Source organism: Pyrus communis, chromosome 6 (genome assembly GCF_963583255.1).
Source record: "Pyrus communis chromosome 6, drPyrComm1.1, whole genome shotgun sequence".
NCBI classification, from domain to species: domain Eukaryota; kingdom Viridiplantae; phylum Streptophyta; class Magnoliopsida; order Rosales; family Rosaceae; genus Pyrus; species Pyrus communis.
In genome coordinates this window covers 12,355,891-12,365,641 of record NC_084808.1, presented here as the reverse complement: position 1 = coordinate 12,365,641, position 9,751 = coordinate 12,355,891, and positions in this window count along the sequence as shown.

Sequence of the window (9,751 nt, the reverse complement as noted above, 5' to 3'; positions counted from 1 at the left end):
TTCGATTTCCCTTACATGGACGTTTCTAATAGAAACCATTTTATATGTGAGTACAAGACGTGAATCTCTACTTGACTATTAAGAAGCTGAGAAGCCATTGTAGCCAACAATGGCATAGAAGAGCTGAATGAGCCTCCACCATGATCTTTATTCGAAGACTTATGCCTAAAACATTACAAACGGAAGTACCTCCCGAACGAGGATTCCATGGCTCTTTTGCTCGCTTCTGTGGACCGCCTAATCATGAAAGATATTGCATGGAGCACACCATGATTACGTCCATGAATAAGTACGATTCTGAAGTTTATAAATCTGATCGAATTTTGACTAGAGAATACTTTTCTCCTCCTTCCTTGTTTCTAACTCGCTCCTGAAGCAACAAGCGTAGAAAGCGGAAGTTTACGAAATTCTCGGATCTGATTACTACCACAAACATATGGTAGAATCAGGGCCTGCCAAGGTGTGGCATCATGCCTGAAGCGTGATCCTTGGCACCTAAGACCTAAAACTTCAAGAATAAGGGATAGTATTCCCAAATCTTAACCCTGCAGAATTTACTTTCGTCTTGATGGAATAGATCATTGGTTATGCACCTGTTCGTGCCCCTAACAATGTTGTTAAGGAGTACCATTCTAGTAATCAATATGTGAGACTAATTTTGCTCCATCAAACACCATTAGAAGAGCCAAATTTTGACATGGATAGCCTTATTGGCCGAATCCCCTTAGTAAACCATTTACTTTGTGAACATTTTTCCATGTTCTTGGATTCAAGTTTGGTGTATGTTTTACTTATGGATAGTCTTATTGATATTGTCCTCGAATATGAGTTAATTGAATCATGTGTCTTAATACATGTGTCCGATTCAATTAAACACGTGGTTAGCTAGGAATGTGGGAAAGTTAGTTGTCTGGATGAATGCGTACTACGCACACTAACTTTACACATAAATCACATCTCTAACAACAACTACAGGTCTATCCAACCTAATTAAGAGCATTGGCATGCTCCTTGTTGTATGAATGGTATCGAATTACCATTTAAAGGACCTTAAATTCTCCCTATCGTTGAGTTTTTAAGGATATTCGAGATGACAATGATCATAAATGAAACCACTGAAGAAAATAGAGTGAAATATCTTTGCACCACCTCTAAAAATGAGCTTGAAGTTTTGCTTTGGGGCCAATGGGTTGTCTCCCAACTGGGAATACACCATATGTGGCCGGCCTGAAGCCTGATGATTAAGTAGTTTACTTGCTTTGGCATGACCATTTAGGACACTTAGGTCGAACAATGATGCTACAACACATCTCCTTACCCAAAGTAAGGATCTTATGCCTAAAAGCACACTTTGCCAAAACCCACTCGTTTTGGGAACCTTGATTTTTATATCATCCCTCGCAAAGATACGAAATGACTCCATTTTCACAGTGGATTCAAGGGAATATATGTAGACTAATCCAACCAAAATGCGGACCATATAAATACTTGTGGTTTTGGTTGATGATTCGACAAACTAGTCACGTGTTTGTCCACACACATTGCTGCTAAACCTTATGGTCAATTAAAGGTTCATCACCTTACTTATCCCTTAAGGTCCGGGAGACTGGATAATACCAGAGAGTTTACATCGACGGTTTTCGATAAAGTATTACATGTATTTGGGGTTTATAATTGAACATCGAATTTCCATGTTCACCGCAAATAGCCTCGCCTAGCGATCATAAGGTGTAATTTAAATGATCGCCCGGATTTTGGTAAACGTACCAAGTTTTCAGTTTTTACCTTGGGCTATGCAATCTTGGATACAGTTATGTTGGTTCGCCTTAAGGCCTATTGCCACCCAACCTATATGACGTTATAGTTGGTTACTGGGTACGAACCTGACAATTTTTGTATTTACTCATTTAGGTGTGCATTCCATGTGCCAAGTTGCACCGCCGCAACGTACCAACTTGGGTCCTCAAATAAGGATGTGAATCTTTGTCGATTATGATTCTCCTTAACATTAGCTCTTTTCGACCCCTTGCATGCTATCTCTTTACCGCTCATTTACGGGTTGTCACTTTAATGAGACAGTTTTCCCGCCATTAAAAGGAGGTAAGAACGTCAACGTTCCTGTATAACAGTGCGAATTTGCATGGACATTACCCACTATGTCTAATCTCGATCCCCGTAACAGCACATGTATGATAAGTAAGTGCGATGAATCCTAGATTTCATAATGTTGCTCCAAACGCATTCCTTTGATTTAGCTAAAGTGACAAGATCATATATCAGCTGCAAACATGCCTGCAAGGATAGACGTACTTAATGGACATCGAGTCAACATCATTGGAAGATGTGCCACCCCTGTTGGACGGTTTGGATGCCCCTACTGGACGGTTCAGTACACCGACGGATAGCTAATCAATCTGTCTTAGCTTGGAGCATGACAAATCATTCGGTTCATAGGATTCACTTCCTTGGAAGAGGAAGACACGACATAACAATGAATCTAAACTTGATTGCTATCTCAAATCATTTCCATCTCATGAGATTAATCCGGATTACTACTGAGACTTGAAGTTTTTGGTCCAGTATACTAGTTTGGATGAGCTAAATGGAATTGAAATGAGATTACCATTAATGATGTTTTCACTTATATTGTAGCTACCGACATAAATGAAAAATGACAATATTAAACTGTATTCCGTTGATTAAGTGACAACGTAGAACTGATTGGACAACTAAAATTACAATCCAGGTCAAATTCCTTACCAAGGTGTGTATTGGACCTGTCGTTCCTACAATGCCCAAGGTAACCCTATTGTATTACAAGTGGGAAAGGAAGCGTTATGAGATGAATGAAATAGTGCGATATAATGCACGTCTTACAATGCAAGATTTCTCTTAAACGTCATGTGATTGACAACATCATTATGAAATGTGGTTAATGTTTTCTTTATGAGGATATAGATATGGAGATTTACATGTAAGTTCCCGAAGAATTACATGACTTGTTCAAATAGTTCTAAAACCACGGAACATCCTCTTAACTTGTTTGAGACGTTCACTTACAATTCGACGGATGTGGTATACCTGTCTAAGTGATTATTTGATCAATCAAGGATATGAATTATGCCCTTGCATGCTAAACTATGAAGTCTTATTCCAAATTGCTAGAGTTACAGTTTATGTCGTTGACATGAATCTCACTAAGACTCCGGAAGAGCTTGAGAAAATTGCCTCACACTTGAAGATGGAATTTGAGATGAAGGATCTTGGGAAAACTTCTTTATGCTTTGACCTGAAGTTCAAGCGTTGTTATGATGGTATTTTGGTCTACCAGTCGAACTACACCTCGAATGTGTTACCTTTGAGTATACCCATGATCAAATATATGTTATATGCAAATGTGACCCTTGAAGAGGTTATGGAATCTGAAATTCCATATCTAAAGTTCAACCTTGCACTTCATTATACTTAGATCATTATATTAGATAGGACATCTCCTTCGCTGTTGATCTTGGTGAAGATGCAGCACTGCGCCTACATGCAACCACTAAATTGGTATTTAAGACATCCCTGAAGGTACTACGAGGGCAAATCCTAACGTATCTTGAGCCGATCCAACCCCCATGATCCTCGGAATGATGTTTGCCTTGTTGTTATGCTGACGCATGTTACTTATCAGACCCGCATAAGGCAAAATCCTCGAATGGTTATGTCTTTACCGCTAGGGATATCGTAATATCTTGGAGGTCCACGATATGACCTTCGTTGCAAAATCTTCGAATTGTTCCAAGACTCACCTCACTTCACTATGCCACAAGTGAGACATGGTTAGGAGTTCTTGTTGAGCATATTTCGAAGTATTTGCTGTGTTTTTCATCCATCGTTGAGTCCCAACAACAATCCATAAAGATTATGCCACATATATCCATCTGACCAAGACATGATACATCAACAAAGTCAACGCCAAGACATATTGCGTCCATATCTACATCAACAAAGCATCAAGAGATTGAAGTCATGCAAGCGATCCCAGACAACCTTGCCGACCTCTACACAACGTCACTGCCGAAGTCAACCTTCCAAAAACTTGTTCGAGGAATTGGTATGCCTAACTATTCATATGCAATGCTTGTAGTTCTCATTTGGAAGTTATGTTAAACTGAGAGGGAGTAACTAGAAGTATACTCACTTGATCTTAATGTAATCTTTTTCCCTACGATTAGGAGCATTTTTCCCACTGGGTTTTTGCTAACTAACTAGGTTTTAATGAGGCACCCATCCTGGGCTGATCATACCCTTGTGAGCTTTTCTACTTGCGTCCAAAAGATGTATAGTTTTGACTTAATGCAACTTCTCATTTTTCTCCTTAGTCTATTGGTTTTTCTCTCACCTTGGGTTTTACCATAGTGAGGTTTTGTGAGTTTTACTTTTTTATGCATTCGTCCGTTGATTTGAGACTCACATTCGCTCATTGTGCCAATGACTTCATCAATTGTACTTACTTCATCGCTAAAGACCTGATGCGCCATTTACGTGAGTATTTACACACTCAAGGGGGAGTGTTGCAGTCCTATTAGATTAGGAATGTGATTGTGTAAATCCTAGTATATCTTGGAATATCTCTTATATTCCTATTAGGAGCTGATTGCCTATTAGAGTTGTAATTCTAAAAGGGTAAGGAATTAACCTTCCCTACTACTATAAATAAAGGCACAATGGGGTGGAATAACACACACCCACAATTACACATCTCTCTTTTCTTTCTACTATTGCCGCACCTTTCTCTCTCTATAGCCTCCATAATTGTTCGGTAAATTATGCTTACACCAAAATGCACTATATTCTAAACTACCCATAAAGCCAAAATGATATTATCAACATATTGAATTTCGATACACACAGTAACCTTATCAAATTTTCAAAACCCAAATTCTATATCGAAATCTATAGTGTTTGCATGTAAACAAATTGGTGAGCACTAGGGGTGGATTTTTTTTTGCCAAATTGCCATGCCAACCGATAATGGTACGGTATTGGTAATGGAAACCATTACCACGGTATTACCGTACCTACTGAAAATATAATATAATATATAATTACATATTTATAATATTCCATTGCTTGCTTGATTTGTATGAGTGTAGGAGATTAAAAGATGCTTGCTTGATTTGTATAATGAGTATGGGAGGGGTTCTTCTACTACCATTGGGGCTCCATTGGAAGATGTGGAATTAGATGAGGAGTTCATAATTCAAGCTTGTGGGGGTCATGAGAACAAAATTGAAATGATGAAGGAGCTTATACAAGAAAGGAGGGAGCAACGCCTTTTGGAGATATCCAATGAAGTTGATAAGTACTTCGCTGCTCCTTATATTAGCATTGTTATTGGTGGCTTTGATCTCTTGAGTTTGTTGAAATCAAACACAAAAGAGTTCCCAATTCTTTCACAAATAACCAAGGATATCTTTGCAATCCCCACTTCTACCGTTGCTAGTGAAAATGCATTTAGGCTAGGGAGGAGGATTGTGAACCCTTTTAGGGCATCATTGACTCCTAAAATGGTAGAGGCACTAGTGTGTACTAGTGATTGGCTTAGGGCGGACAAAGCAAACTTCTACAAGGAACCAACGGAAGATATGCTTCAATTTTATAAGGAAATGGAAGAAGTGGAAACAAGTAAAATATGCTTAATTTTTTAAGTAAATTTGTTATTAAATGGTTTTCAACTTTAATTCTTCTTGCTACTAATATGTTTCCTTTGTTTGTAATGTAGGCTTGACACAAGCTCAATCTTCTACAAGTTCAATGCTTCCTTCAAAAGCTTCAATATCTCAAACTTGAAGAATTGATCAATGGATTTCTTTTTGAAGTTTAGTTCCAATTTTCATTTGGTTTGAAACTTTAACTTCTATTTGCTTTGGTTTGCAACTTCTATTTGGATTGTAAGCTTAATTTTCATCATGAATCTTGATGCATTATTTGAATTATTGTGTGTATAAATTGTGTTTGATGAATAATAGAGAATTTAGGCTCCAATGTATGAGATAAAGGTACAAAAAAAAGTTTTTCCCTTGAATTGGGTTAAAAAACAAAAAACGATTTTGTTCCAAAACAAAGTGGCAATTACCATTGCCATATTATGCTAGCCGAACTATTTGGTAATACCGAACTTCGGTATACTAAAAATTTGGTACGGTAATGGTAATAGATTTTGTCAAACCGAAAGTTTGGTACAGTAATTGGTACGGTAAACCCACCCCTAGTGAGCACATGTAGAGACATGCTTCAAATACTTCACATTATTTCTATACTAAAACCCAAACCAGTGTGCACTGTTCATGGATAGTGCGCGGACTAAAATGCGCTCCGTTTGGTTTTCTAACATGCGTTTTTTCTCTTTGTTGCATAGTTAAATGACAGAATTTCCCTCCTAAGCCACGTGTTTATCATCGCTAGGTATCCTGCTTCGATTTTGTTGGTTCTTCTTTTAGGGATTTGGATCCTCTCCTGAGCCCAAGGAGAGGATCTTCCTGACCAAGACACGTGGGCTGTTGGATTTTCATCCAACGGCTATAATTATTATAACTTTAAAGGAACTCTCTGTTTTTCATCCAACGGCCCACGTGTCTTGGTCAGGAGGATCCTCTCCTTGGGCTCAGAAGAGGATCCAAATCCCTTCTTTTAGGGTTTTCTTTGGTTCTACCTTCGCTTCCACACGTATGTCATCAAAGAGGGAGTCTTCCCAATGTTTCTGTTGTTTTTCACTCCATTTGGTCAAGCAGCTTCCCCATATTTTTAGTTCTCTGCTTTTCCAACCCTTTGGTCTCTCTTACTATCTTCTTTCTTTGTCTCGCTTAGTCTCAAACTGGATAGCTTTGCGGTGAGTTATACCAATCTCGCATCTGGGACCTTTTTTTGCAACTGTATGGTTTGTGTTTTGTTGAATTTTAAATGTAAGAAACTTTTAATTTTTCTGTGTTCAATTTTAAATCAGATTTTGTTATGGGTTGTTATCAACCATTGAATTGGTTTTGGTTTTGGAGTTTTCGTTTGATCGGAGAGATAAAGTGTTTTTTTGGGTGAAACTTTTAATTGGTGAGATTTTTAGTTAGGCTATGTTGTGGGTTTTGGCAAATTTCTAGTGTGTTTATGCATGTGGTTTTTATTATAGACTTGGAAGAAAATGGGATTGAGGGTGAGGGAAAAATGGCAGAGAAAGCATGGAAGAGAGATTTGGGATTAGGGATAGGAAACAGATGAAAAGAATATGATAGAGGAATGGATTCAATTCATTTTCACTATTTTTTTTAACTAATTTGGGATTTTGTTTGGGTTTGAAGCCATCATTGGCGTTAAGATGTTTATTGTCAGACCGTATGTGTTTTTTGCTAACTTTTATTGGTAATTTTTACGTTATTCTTACGATTTTGTGTTGTGGGGTTTCTAAATTTTATCGTTGATCCTTTGGGTTTTTTTGTGTGTTGGTTTGTTTGTTTGTTTTTCAGGTTGTGTTTGTGCTGGGACAGCATTTTCCACCTTCTGTTTGCTTTGGGATAATTGCGTTTTAAAATTGTTGAGGGTGAGATTTACATAAGGAAACATTCCCTCTTTTTTTTTTTTTTTTTTTTTTTTCCAAATATGTGCATTTAGTTCTCTTTAATTTTAAATTTTAAAAATTAAATCGTTATTTGAGTAAAATGTTTTATTAGTTTATGTTATGTGTTTTGATCAGGAATTCTGTTGGATTTGGAAATTTTGGTTTGATGAGAGAGATGAGGAGTTTTTTTTTGTTTGAATTTTTTATTGGACTGATTTTCAATTGGATTGCATTCTACCTTTTTGCATCATTCTTATGCAAGCAATTCATTGTTTAAAATACAATTTGAAGATAACTGGGTTGCAGGTTGGATATAAAATGTTAAGATGAGATAAAATCGAGATACCAAGGGTGGAAGAATGATTTAGAATTGGGGGAGGAAAATAGAAGAGTATAAGAGAAGGATAGGGTTTACCTCATTTAGATTTTTTTTTTCTTTTTTTTAATTGATTCAAGACTTGCATATCATTTCTAAATTTCTAACATTTTTTATTTTATTTTTAATTTGACTCTAGTTGATGGAAAACATAACTCTTACTCCTATCAATCAATTGGTTCGTACATAAAAGTAGAAAAATCAAGGTTCGAGTTTGCAGAGTATGAAGACCAAGGTTTCCCGGAACTACTAGTGCATATTCAGGCTTGCATTGCATATTGGTTGATGAAACGGTATGAAATTATTTTTTCATTGGTTTAAATAAACCTGATAACAAGAATGATGAACAATGGGGAAAACATTTTTCGTTGTCATCATTTTTCTGTGCCATGGAATAAATTTACCTAAATAAAGTGTTTTTATGAATAATCTTTACTTAATATCAAGTTATTGTTTGGTTTAGTAAAATTAAGGTTGCAAATTTTTTCAGCTCAGCAGTATGATGTGTTGACAGGCAGCAGAAGTACACGAATTATGCACTTAAAAAAAAAAAAAAAAAAAAAAAAATTGTTCCCTGTTTACAGTTCGTTTTTTTTTTTTTTTTTTTTTTTGGTCTTTTTAATTGTTTCCATCTTGAATACTTTTTGGTATTGAATTTTTCTACAATCATTTTTTCTTTTCTTTTTTTCTAAATGCTGCTTAAAATAATTTGGAATCCCTTGATATACTTTATGTGTGTAAACTCTTTGTTTGAAATATTGATACGTACTCACGTTATTAAAAATCAAATCTTTGTTGTATTTCGTTTGTTAATTGAATTTTAAAACTTTTCTCATTTTTCGTTTTTCCAGTCTCATCAATCATAAAGCCGTGCAGTCGAAGCCTCCACAGCTGATATAGACTATGAAATCCTAGCGTCAAAAATTGAGGCTGGCCGTTATGAAATTACAGACTTTCATGCTTGCAGAATCAGATGTCAATATAAAGTTGTCCTGCATGAGACTCAGGTTGTCTTTACCACAAAAACGACTTTCAAAAAACTTATAAGTGTGTTTCCACCCATACCTCGACACCAGTTTTTCTTGCAAGAGTATAACACACTCTATCCTCGCCTAAATAGAGCTGATATTCTTACAAGTAATAATAATACATGGGGTGTGCTATCAACACACATCTTTTTACTTTTCACACACCTTTTATTAATTTATGTTTGTTGATCTTTTTTAATTCATCTTGTCCGATGGCCGAAAACCAAAAAGGTGTGGGAGAAATAAAAAGGGATATGTGGATATCACACCCCATAATATATATATATGCGCATATATTAAGAACCTTTTAACAATGTTCTGTGCAATGTATTTTTACAATCTAACTACACTCTTCGTCAAATTGGAAGATATCATGGGTCGTATAACTGTTGTACAACATTTGGAGCCGAAACAAGTTAATCAAAGAATTGAACCCAAGTGTGACGTGGTGATTCAAAGAATCAGGTAATTCCTTTTATCTACATTACAAAATATTTAAATGTTGTCCAGCAAGTGTATTTTATGAAACGATTGTTTACTGCTAACTACCTCACTTACTGATGGATAAAGAAGAAGAGCTGACAGTTACGCTGTGGGCAGATGTTGCTCGAAGTTTTGTTTCTTTATCCATTGAAGCATTGTCTCCGACTCTCCGCTGATCGTTGTGGTTTTCACAAGTCTAAATGTCAAGCTGTACCTAGGCATTTGACTTAATTAAAAACTAATCTATTTACTATTACTTTTTTTTATTAT